At 42.6% G+C, this 11,915-nt stretch overlaps 1 long non-coding RNA gene across 2 annotated transcripts in view; it reads right to left on the bottom strand.

Annotated features, from left to right (window-relative positions):
* Window positions 1-712: 712 nt before the first annotated feature.
* LOC106975183 (uncharacterized) overlaps window positions 713-11,915 on the bottom strand; it is a 28,305-nt gene continuing 17,102 nt past the window's right edge. Inside the window, exons 4-5 of one of the 2 annotated variants that reach the window (XR_008297937.1) lie at window positions 7,923-8,056; window positions 713-4,022 (exon numbers count right to left, since the gene is read on the bottom strand). This is a non-coding gene — a long non-coding RNA (uncharacterized LOC106975183). Of the gene's footprint in view, window positions 4,023-7,323; window positions 7,585-7,922; window positions 8,057-11,915 lie in introns of those variants that run through there. The other variant, XR_008297936.1, reaches the window with a different exon arrangement.

Raw genomic sequence — 11,915 nt, 5'->3', positions numbered from 1 at the left:
TATTGGAAGATTGGGTACCCGACCAACTTTAGCTTGAAGCCTAAATAAGAGCCCACTAATCTGAAGGGTAAAACCAAATTCTCAAAGCTGTTTATTTTCAGAGTCTACTAAGTGTACTTAATAAAATTCCTAGTAGTTGCTGCTTTAGCCCTACGTGGAGCAGAACCTTAAAATGTTATGCTTGGGTTTGAGATTCTAGCTGCACCCAAGTCTGTTCCAGTTTGGCTTAGGTTCAGTCTGGTGACTGCGCAGTTTGTTCGCATCGATTCTCATTGTAGATATCACCATTCACCCGCCCCACCGCAGTGCTCGATGAAGTTTCACAAAACCTTCACGAAGTAGTGATTTTGGTTCCGTTTTGCATTTGAAAAAGGATAATAGTTATGCCAGATTTAAAGCTGGGTTTGGGCTAGGGTCACCTATCTGGCTCATTCAATAATTTTCTTTTTTTCTTTGCCAGTTCAGCCAATTCCTGAGTGTACTTTGTATCTGAGTCTCGGTTTTCATTGAGAAATGAGATTTTATCTTTGCAGAGTGGGAAGGGAAAATAGAAAGCAGCGGGTCCTGTCAAAAGGAAAGGTGAACTCAGTGTCAAACGATGGAACTGCAAAATTAGAGAGCCAGAGACTCTAATGAGGAGGAATAAAAGGGCAGAGAACAAAAGGCAGCAGGAAATGATGGAAGGGAGAGGAAGTCAAACGGTCTCGGTTGATCTGATATGTTTTCTCTTAGAAATAGGAGACAGCGGTGCTGCAGCCTTGCAGCCAAGGAAAATGGCTCACTTATTTATTCACTGTGTTATTTCTCTTTATTTATTGTAAAACCATACAGCACGTGTGATCTTTAAACAACAGCCAACTTAAAGTGTAGTTTACAATCTTTTTACCTTAGGGGGAATCAGTACCTATGCTCCCGTTCTTACACAGACCCTTCATGTCTTCTCCAGGCTCTGAGCTGAGGCCGGGATCAGAGGCTCGGATTCGGCCATGAGTCTGTGAGCTGTTTATGAAAAGCGATTGCTCTCAGTTTAAATTAAAGTTCCTGTGTTGAGACGGCCTCCACGCGGGAAGTTGAATGTTGACACTTAATGTTGATTCTGGAAGGTACTCTTCCAAGCTCATCAGTCCCTGTCTTTCATCCGACAGATGAGAAGACGCAGGCACCAGAATCCCAGTGATCAACTTATTCATTTTGCTGAAAAGACGGTGACTTTCACAAGAGATTTCATAAATAAAGCTACATAGATACCTTCAAAAAGATCATTAGCAAGCAGTCCACGTATTACACTCCTCCACACCATCCGAATGAACTCATCCTTGTCGTAAATGTTCTGAGCTGAGACACAGCAGAATGGGAGATGTCTTTTGGACCTCACTTCTAATGTTTTTAAGTCACTATTCCGGGCTTTGTCAACTTCTTGACAAAGTTAGTCCTTTAAGTCTGAATAGAAAATATCTACATAGTGACTCTACGTTCGTGAGGGTTACCTCACTGCCGCCATAAATAAAACTCCTAATCAGTAGCTTCACACTTGTTTGGGTGACAGTTTCCTCATCTGTAGAATGAGGGCCATGTCGTATTAAACGAGCTAATATTTACAAAGCCTTTAGAATAGTGCCTGGCACATAGCAAATCTCTGTAAGTGGTTTCTGAATGAATGGATGAATGAATGAATAAGTGAATGAATGAGTAAATGTTTGTTTCTTGCTTCTTCACACAGTGTGGGTGTCCCTGGCCTTTCGTCGGTTTTTCCTGTGCTCACTCAGGGCCCAGCTTCCTTGCTTCTTGGGGCTCCACTTCCATGATGTACCCCTGGTCCTCTCCTTCCCCAGGAACAGCCAGCATGCGGGCACCCAGTGTGCCCTCCTCTTCCTGACACCAAAACTGGAAATGATCTAAATTGCCTGAGTGGGGAAAGATCTTGATTCAGCTGCCGCTACACAAAAGAGACCTTGTTCAAGAGATGTCAGTAATGACCCCCACCTCGTTGGGCTCATTTGAGAATTGTTTAAAATAATACATCTACAGTACCTGGCACACAGTACCAAGCCACTATTTGTCCCTGCTTGTTTACATTTGTCTTCTGTATTTTAGCTATTCTTCTGTTCTTCTCCTCCTTTTTTTCTCCAGCCTTTCCAAATAGGTACGTATGTTTGACATTATTTTTGTTGGTACTTAATGACACTTTCCATAGCATTAGTTCTATTTCTCGGAATAAGAATAGGTGTTATCCAAAAGCATCTTCCTCATTAACAGAGGTACTAACTCGGACCAACTTTCAGGTTGAATACTCCTTCATTCCTTTCCAGGCCAGCAGTGTGGCTCCTGGTGAAGGACAAGAAGCAGGGATGGGGAGTGAGAGAGGGCATAGAAATGAGAGACTTTGTGTTCTTACCTCATATCACTCTTTTCAAAGTAACTTCTTTTATTTTGGAAATATTTTATTTTTTCAATAAGTATTTTACCAACGATACCAAAGAAAACTTCATAGTCACATGCTTACAATTTCATGGCTGCTTAATCATATCCATTATATGTGGATTTTATTAGTTTCAGCCTCAGTTGAAACATTATTCCCCATATTTTCAGGTGCCTGGGGAAGGCGCCCCTCACGGCCAGGCCTCACGTGTTGCCCACGCTGGAGCTTTTCTAGAATCTAGTACTTTTCCCTCAAAAGCAGCTTTAACACAGTCACATTATAAACTACAAAGAATTAAAGCTACTTTCTTTGAAAATTTGCAATTCTCCTAAAATGGCTAGAGACACTTCAACCTAATGTGTTGCTGGCCTGAGGGAAGGAATTGATAAGCAACAACGTCCCAGTTTCTTCGGACGGTGCAGCTGATGTGGCCATTTTCCCTAAAGACCTCGTGCGATACTCAGGTCCCCTCCCGGACTGATTACGGCACACTCTCTGGAGGTGACACTGGGCATACGTTTTCACTCAAGCTCCCAGTTCTTTTAATTTCTTTTTAGTGTTTATTTTTGAGAGAGAGGGAGAGAGAGAGAGAGCGAGCATGGGAGGGACAGAGAGGGAGAGACACAGAATCTGAAGCAGGCTCCAGGCTCGGAGCTGTTAGCACAGAGCCCAGCGGGGGCTCGAATCCACCAGCCGTGAGATCATGACCTGAGCCAAAGTCGGACGCTTAATGGACTGAGCCACCCAGGTGCCCCTCAAGCTTCCAGTTCTAATGGGCTGCCAGAGTAGACAATCGCTGTGGTAGACACTCATAATGCCTCCTAGATTCATACGCAAGCTCCTGATTATTATCATTTTTTCTAATAGTGGAGAGGTTACTGATGTTAATTGTATATACATGGAGACATGTGAAGGTGGGGTGCCCCAAGACAACAGGAGTGGGACACTAAGTCCACTGCCTTGGTGCAGAGGCCCCACGGTGTTTGTGAGGCCAGCCATGGTTCACTTCTCTGAAGCTTAAGAGGGGATCCACCTGGCTTTGGGGAATGAGGTGGGGGTGATGCTGCTGATGTCGCTCCCTCACTGAGAGTCCTGCGGTGGGGCATCTTCAGGGGCAGGAAGGTCCCTTACCATCACAGGTGGCTTAGTCTTAACATCCTAACCGATTGTGTTCTCCTGTTAATGGTGAACCCTCTGCCATCTCTCCTCACACTGTCATTACCCTCTCTTCTAACCGGGTCCTTGTGATAAGCAAGCTTTACTAATTGTGTCCCCATGCACGTCAGATCCTCTGTGTTACCGTGTTTAAGTTGTGAAACTAAAGGACAGCTGTTGAGGCAGGTGGCCCGAGGAGTAAGGCATGGCATCGCCCCCACAGGTGGATGCTTACACACAAACGTTTTCCAAGCATCTGCATTTTCCAAGTCCAGGCATTGTGCTCAGGCCTGAGGCCAGCAGCATCTGCTAGAAATTCCACATTTCAGGCTCTTCCCCAGACCCACTGAATCCTCAGCTGATTCAGATGCACATTAGAGGGAGAAACATAGAACTGGGGCATGGAGGTCACTGAGATAGAGTCCTGGCTGCAAAGAGTTCCTGGATTCTGGCAAAAAAAAAAAAAAAAAAAAAAAAAAAAAAAAAAAAAAAAAAAAAATTAAAAATTCTTTTTTAAAAGGTAAAAACATGATCTCAGAAAAATATACAGTGAGTCTGTGTCAAAGGTTTATTTATTAAAAAAAATTTAAAATCTTTATTTTTGAGAAAGAGAGACAGATTGAGAGCAAGGGAGGGGCAGAGAGAGGGGGAGATGCAGAATCCGAAGCAGGCTCCAGGCTCTGAGCTGTCAGCACAGAGCCCAACGCGGGCCTCGAACCCACAAACCGTGAGATCATGACCTGAGCCGAAGTCAGGCGCTTAACAACTGAGCCACGCAGGTGCCCCTCAAAGGTTTATTTAATTCGTTAGTAAGGAGATCAGCAAAATGTCAAAACTGGTTTAAAAGAAGATGGGAAAAACGGATAAATTTAGTCAATGAAAGAAATCGCAAAGTTCAGAATAAAACTCGTTCATGTCCTACAGGAACCTAAAAACCTTAACCTTTGTGTTTATGTTTTGATTTAAGAGAAACGGTTTGCCTCTTTACTGGCTAAAAATCATTTGCACTGTATCAATCCTCTACAAATTAACATCTAACTTTTCCAGAATCTGGCCTCTAATCGATAGAAAGTAGCAAGTCAAATGAAGTTAATATCCCCTTAGGCCTGCGTGTGAAATGATGCTGGAGGATGACTCGAAAGCCTCTAGGGTCATCTGAAGTTTGGGGTAAGTTTTCTTACCAATTCAGAGAGGAGACAGATTTAGAAATAAATATTTGCAGTGAAATATCGTCAGTGATGATACAAATAGCACGTATGGCATGTTGGGCGCTGTTTCCATTTATTGGCTCTTTTAGTCAATGTCACCATGCTGTGAGGCAGGGCTACTGTGGGCTTCATTTTGCAGAGGATGAAATGAGGCAGTCAGACTCCAGACCCTCTGCGCTTAACTGCTTCCCCTGAGAAAATAGCTAAGGGGGCGGTAGGGTGTGCGCGCATGTGCGCATGTGCGTGAATTTGACTGAAGTAGAGGCAGGTTGAGGGTGGAGCTCGATGCGCAGCCTTTTTTCATTTCTTATGAAATTAATCACTCCGCGATTTGAGTCAGGCAATGAGATACAATATGATGATTGCCCATTGCGTGGGCTGCCTGGAAACCCTAAGATCTTGTTTGTGTAAAATCCTTAATATTTGTGCCAACTTGGGCCGCTGCCTGTGGCAATCAGACATCAGACCTCATGTGTCAGCTCACTAAACCATCATTCCTCATCCTAAGGCTGAAACCGTTATGTTGGCATGTTTAGGAGAGACAGGGGAGGGAGACCTGTGCGTCAATGGGATGGATGTGTCAGTGTTCTTTGTTTAAAAAAAAATGAATTTCGTTAGAATCTGGCATTCTCTGAGAGTCTGGGTGATTACAGGACTCCAGCTTGATTTGGTATCTAGAACCCACTTCAGCATTAGGCCAATGAGTAGCCAAAATGAGTTGTTCTTTTCTAATTAAATAAGTCCACAATCTAATCTTCTACAAATATGGTAAACAGAGGAAGGACTGCTCCAGCCTACAGCCCCGAGTAGGTGTTACTACCCTGTCCTTCTGTTCCGCCTTTTTGTTGCTGGCACGTGTTTGAGGTTGGAGTTACAACTTGATGAGCCAAATTGTCCTCCCCAGCCTCCTTTTGTTTTGTCACAATTAGCTGCACGTGCAGAACTGTTTTCCTATGTAATTGCTCCCACAAGGGGGTAATTGCACCCAAAAGTGGTTGGTTGCACCAATGGCAGGAGCAATTAGTAACAAAAATGCAAATAATTGCAGGCGTCCAAATTGCAGTCTTAAAAAAGGGACACCCAGTAGAAGTCTGACTGAAGATTTGGCCTGCTCTCTTTTTCCTGCTGGAAGTGTACTTGTTATTTGAAACCAATATTGTAATCTCTAGACCTGCCTCGACTTTCCACACCTCCAGGGACCTCTTGGAAATGGTGTACATTACAGGACTAAAGAAAAACCAGATTGATTGTAAATGTCAGCTTATTTAGGAACTAGAAAACGGAGTAACTTAGAATCAAAATTATGTTGAGGGGGGAGAGCACAGACAGTTGAGCAAATGCATTTTTACCATAACTGTGAATCTCATAATTCCCTACAAGAAACCTGGGGGAAAATAGTCACAGAAATACTAATAAAGTTAGTTTTTTACTGACTCAGCCACTAATCACAGAATTACAGCAACTCTAGCTACACATCCTTCCCATCCCCTTTCCCTCCTGAAATTATTACCAAATAGTGCAGGATCATGGCAGCCTCAGTGAGGCATGATCGTAACCTGCCTCCATGTTGTGAGCTTGTTCCCTGTGACATCCTTCTAGCTTTCTTCATTTAGATAGACTGGGCTGTGCCAGGTGGCTCTGGCCCTTTGCTGCTCTGGTTGACAATATTGGGCTTCCAGATTGCCCTCCATGAAATGGGGAAAATACATTTTTGTCTATTTGTGTTATACCCTGAAACATGGGCCACAAGGGAATATGCCTTTCGTCTCTCAAATTCCTCCAGAGGTTTTAGTGAAACACCTCTCCTTTGTTTTTGTGTTTCAACATCCCCAGCTCTAGCCAGAGACCTGAAGGAGAAGGGGTACAGGGGAAAACTAAGAGGGAGGGAAGCAGGAAGCCCAGTCCAGAGGGCAAGGTGAGCTCTTCACTCCTAATCACTCCTGCACTCACTTTCACACACGCCAGTTCTATTCTCCTTCTTTAAGAGTTTCCTTCAGTAAGCTTCTTGGACCTTCGGGAAAAACAGATCTGGAAGTGGGCTTCTGTTATCTGTCCACAGTGTTTCAGAGGTACCTGGACATGCCTGAATTTTCCTGGAAACACAACCTAAGCTGTCTTTGGGACCTCAGCCACAATGGAATTGGTTGGCAGAGAAACATTGCCCTAGGGAAGACAGGAAGGGAAGGCAATCTTTTACAGCCAAGTGTTTTACAGCAAGGAAATAGCAAGTTCCTATTGATTACGGGCCCATAGGGGCCAGTCCCCCCAACAGAATGAAGAAAATAAACTCTGGTGATGTGTGTATTGTTTAGCATTTCTATATTAGTAAAGCCTTTTCCTTAGGGAATAAGTTTGCTACATGAATCAATGCCAATCCAACCAGGAGAATGTGGAAGAAATAAAAGAATATATAATGCATTTTCTTCCACTGGAAATCCACTTTTGTTTTGCTCACAGGGTAGAGGTAGAATTTGCAATGCTTTGGGGTGAAAAGTAGGGGGTGAGGGGTGAGTTCATTTGTTGACAAGAAACAATTTGGAGAAAACATTGGGCCACCTGTGGGCAGAATGTATTTAAAAACCAAAGGTTGGCCCAGCAGTGGAGATCTCACTGCTGCTGCTCCAGGCGTGTGTGTGTGAGCTCTTAGTCAATTTACTAATAGCCTCCTCTGCCCAGTGCTGGGGAAGAAATGTCGTGTTCCATTTACTCCCGCTGTTTGTAGCATCTGGGATGCTGCGCCATCACCCTGCCAGTATAATTCTCCCTTCCTTTGTTGCTGTAGCAGGCCTTGCAAAAGATTTACTTTGCAGATAAAAAAAAAAGAAGAAGAAGAAGCATTAAGTGGTCAAAAATCACTAAGTTGAGGGGTTATAAAGTGTTTTTGCTCCAACTGAGAGAGCAAATATAAAGAGAATTGTGCAAGAATATTTAAGAGGGCTGCTCAGGTATGGTGACGTCACATGAAATGTGATCGGGCCAACTCTTTGGTTTGGGTAACAAGAGAAGCAAGATCATTCTGAGTCCTAGTAAATCCCCTTGAGAAGTGGCTGCCAATGTGTCCCAGGACTAAAAGAAATCCTATGACTGTTTGTGGAAGGAATTCTCGGGGTACAGGCTGCAGTCAGATTCTGTTTTCCTACCTTGATGATGTGGTGTGTGGTCAGTGGAAGGACTTGACATTGGTGGCTCTGTGTGCTAATGACTTGCACAGGGGAAAATGGACATCAGCTGGACTTTTCACGTGTCGCAGAGGAGAGCCTTCCTCCCCGGTTGCCTATACAAAAATTAATTTAAGCTGGAAATAAAGGCTTTAATTGCGTGCTTAGGCTTTACAACCAGATGTTATCAGGACACAGTGCATTAGCAAAAAAAAAAATCACATTAAAATGTAAATGATTGACATGTACTTCTAAATTAAAAGGAGGCCATGGAAGCGGGGAGTAGCAAAGCAGAAATATAATCTATTGAGAGCTCTGGGTAGATGGGTGTAGGGCTGTTGGGGTGTGGGATGATTATTTCTGAATAGCATGAATGACAGGAGTTCTGGGTCAGCAGAGGGAGGGAGAGCAGAGCTTTTCAGGATATATTGGAAGTCTGTTGATTTTACCTGATTGCTGTTTCCCCTTTGTCTTATAATGGTATGTTCCTTTCCTTTGGGGCACTATGCTTCTCCTACTCCGTGTGGTCCTGGAAGGATTAAACTCTCCTCAGACCTTCCCCACCTCCCTTATGTGACCAGTCAGAGGTGTCAATCCTTCAGGGCACTGGTCTTCTCTGTGATGTGATGTGTAGACATCAAGAGAGAGAGGGAGGAAAGGAGGGGGTGGGGAGAGAGAGAAAAGAGAAGGTTCTATTTTACTCTGAGGTTTCTAGTTCTAGGCATTGTGTGAGGCTGGAGCTGCCGGAGGCAATTTCCCACAGCAGTCTGGGAGAAAGTGCAGGTGAAAGAAATCCATCACAGAGAAGAAAATAGAGCCAAGAGGTAGAGAGAGAAACAGTTCTGATGGCATCACTAAAGGTGCTAGATCCAACCATACCTGAAGGCAGACACTTCTAGTTACCCTTTTGGCTTGAGAAAGTTTGAGTTGGATTTTTGTCATTTGCAACCAAATACATAGGGAATTAGACACTAGGAGAGGCCAATGGATTTTAATAAGGGAGATACAAACTCTGGGTTTTGACTCAAGGTTCTCCCCTACAAAGAAAAAAATACAAAATCTTTTGTGTTTCTTTGAACATGACTTTGCTTTGGGATATATACATGTAGGTTTTGGCTATACCTGAGAGAAAGTTATTTAATCATTTTGTTTCCTCTTTTATAATGTAAGTAGTAATAATATATATAAATAGTAGTGCCCCCTCAGGTAGGGTAATACATGCAGAACCCTTAGGATGATGCCTGGCACATAGTAAGTGCTCAGTACATGTATACATACTTGCCTATCATTCTCTCCTTGAACCTCCCTTCTCTCTTCCTGCCCCTCACTCCCCAACCTCAAGTCTCCATCAAAAGGTAGAAGTACTATTCTGGTAAAGGCGGATCTTAGAGTTTAGAAGGAATTGAGCTGATAAAGGCAGAAGCCTCTGTAGTGAATGCAGATAGAAGAGAGTCTGACGAGAGCACACATTCATTTAGAAAGTTTTCTGTCACACGTGGACTAAACACAAATGATTCTTTTCTTTTCTTCTTCTTCTTTTTTTAATACTAGCCCTCTGTGTCTTCTTGGCCAGTGAAAATTCAATGCCTGGGTGTGTTTCCTGGTATAAAAAAATTTTTTTTAAGTTATTTATTTATTTTGAGAGGAGGGGAGGTGCAGGGTGAGGGGGGTGGGGAAGAAGAGACTACCAAGCAGGATCTACCATCAGCACAGAAACTGATGTGGGGCTCGAACTCATGAACTGTGAAATCATGACCTGAGCTGAAATCATGAGTCAGAGGCTCCACCAACTGAGCCACCCAGGTGCTCCCGGTCATATAAAATTTTAAAGACAATTTGCAAGGCTGTAGAGAACTTACTCAACTGATTTTCCCGTGTTAATAACTTGGAATAGTGAACCAAATGATCTTAACATGATACACAGTATTAGGTAACACAAAGAAATCATAGGTATTTGGGTTGGCGATACATACCTGTTATACCAACTGCTTTATTATTCTTACACAAAATAATGCTATGGTCAAAGACAGAGGCAATTTACTATGAAATTAATGTAGCTTAAACCTCAAGGAACTTTTTGTGCATAGCCCCTCCCTAGGCCCTGGAGAAATGTAAACCACGTGTTCTCATATTCACATTTATTTTTAAGATTGGAAAAAGTAAAATATTTTTGCATTCTTTTTAAAAAGAGAGACCCCAATATTACATAAGCTACCAGCCTCATAAAGCCTGTACCCATTCCTTGTCACTGCTTGACTCTTATAATAGATTTCCTAATGTGTTTTTTTTTTTTTAAAAAACAATCAACCCAAACTTAGAAATAAGACCAAGAAAAATAATCAACCCAAACGTGGAAACAGGACCAATAAGTCTATGGTAGAAATAAGACCCACACAGCCTTTTGATGGCATACGGGGGCATTGCTTCACAAACCTACCAATGAGTATTTAATTGTCTAGAAAAATGTGTCTTCGTTTGACTCCTTTTGTCACTAATGTTTAATGGTCCCAAACTTTGTGAAATTACATGTTAACTTATAGATTTTTTTTTTTTTGGTCTAGTAGAGATGTAAATGATTTCTGTCTGGCAGAAAAGATAACCTTAAAAATTATGGTTTTATAACCAGTTTTGTATCTAATCTAGCAACCTCTTTTTTTTTTATTGCCTGTAAGTACCCAATTCCAATGCTCTCTGCACCAGCTTTACTGTCTTAGTAGTTTCATCATTAATGATTTAAATAAAACATTTGACATTTGTTCACGCGATATTTGTACAACTTTTTGAAATTTATACTGTGACAGTATGTAAGTTCTCCAAAGAAGATTCTTCTGTCCATAATTCACTATGACACGTACAAGTACATGTCACATTCTGTATGTTCCCTTAGTTTGGGGTCAGCCTTCTAACTTGGCATTCACTCTCAGCACAAAATCTGAGAATCTCTTTCATTTTATGGCACAGAGATCCAACTTGAGGGCATGCATGTAACCTTTCTGAGCCTCAGTTTTCTCAGCTATAAAATGAGGATTGCTGTTGGGGCACCTGGCTGGCTCAGTCGGTAGAGCATGAGACTCTTTATCTCAGGGCTGTAAGTTCGAGCCTCACATTGGGTGTAGAGATTACTTAAAAATAAAATCGTAAAATGAAGGTTGCTGTTAAGATTACATAAGATGAGCTCTCTATGGTCTGGCACATCACATTATGTAGTAATCCTCAGTAAATGTCAGTATCTTTCTTATCGTAGCCAGTACCGTTCTAGGTACCCAAGGCAGCCCCAGATCTCCCCGGAACCCAGAGTGAAAGTCAAAAACATTAGAAGTACAATGATCCTTCCCTGGCAAGTAAACAGTTTTAGCAAAAAGCAATCAGAGCAGAGAGCCCTTCTCCTTCTCTGATTGTGCCTTATGTGGCTCTGTCAGCCCAAGAATCACCCAGAAGCAAAGGATAAGTTCCCTCCCAAGTGGTCCCATGCTGAACTTACATGGTTCCTCCACAGTGCCTTAGTCAGCTTGGGCTTCCATAACAAAATATCATAGACTCGGTGGCTTAAACAACAGAAAGTGATTCTCTCATAGTTCTGGAGGTAGGAAGTCCAAGACTGGAATGTCAGCATGCTCATGTTCTTGGGAGACCTCCCTTCTTGGCCTTCCAACAGCCACCACCTAACTATGTGTTCACATAGCCTTTCCTTAGTCCATCTCTCTCTTCTTCCTCATCTTATTGCATCTTATAAAGCCACCAATCCTATTGGTTTAGGACTGCACCCTTATGACTTCATTTAATTTAATTACCTCCTAAAAGCTCTTTCTCCAAATATAGTCACAGTGGTGATTAGGGCTTCAACTATGAATCTAGGGAGGGAGCACACTTTAGTCCATAGCAGACAGGTTGAGACCTCATCCACCCATGCAACTTTTCACCAACTGATTAGGTCCATCTCTATAAAGTATTGCCTGTCTTTCTGTCTTCTCAGTT

Source organism: Acinonyx jubatus, chromosome C2 (assembly GCF_027475565.1).
Source record: "Acinonyx jubatus isolate Ajub_Pintada_27869175 chromosome C2, VMU_Ajub_asm_v1.0, whole genome shotgun sequence".
NCBI classification, from domain to species: domain Eukaryota; kingdom Metazoa; phylum Chordata; class Mammalia; order Carnivora; family Felidae; genus Acinonyx; species Acinonyx jubatus.
The sequence above is the reverse complement of the archived record's forward strand: the minus strand, read 5'-3'. Positions and strand labels throughout refer to the sequence as shown.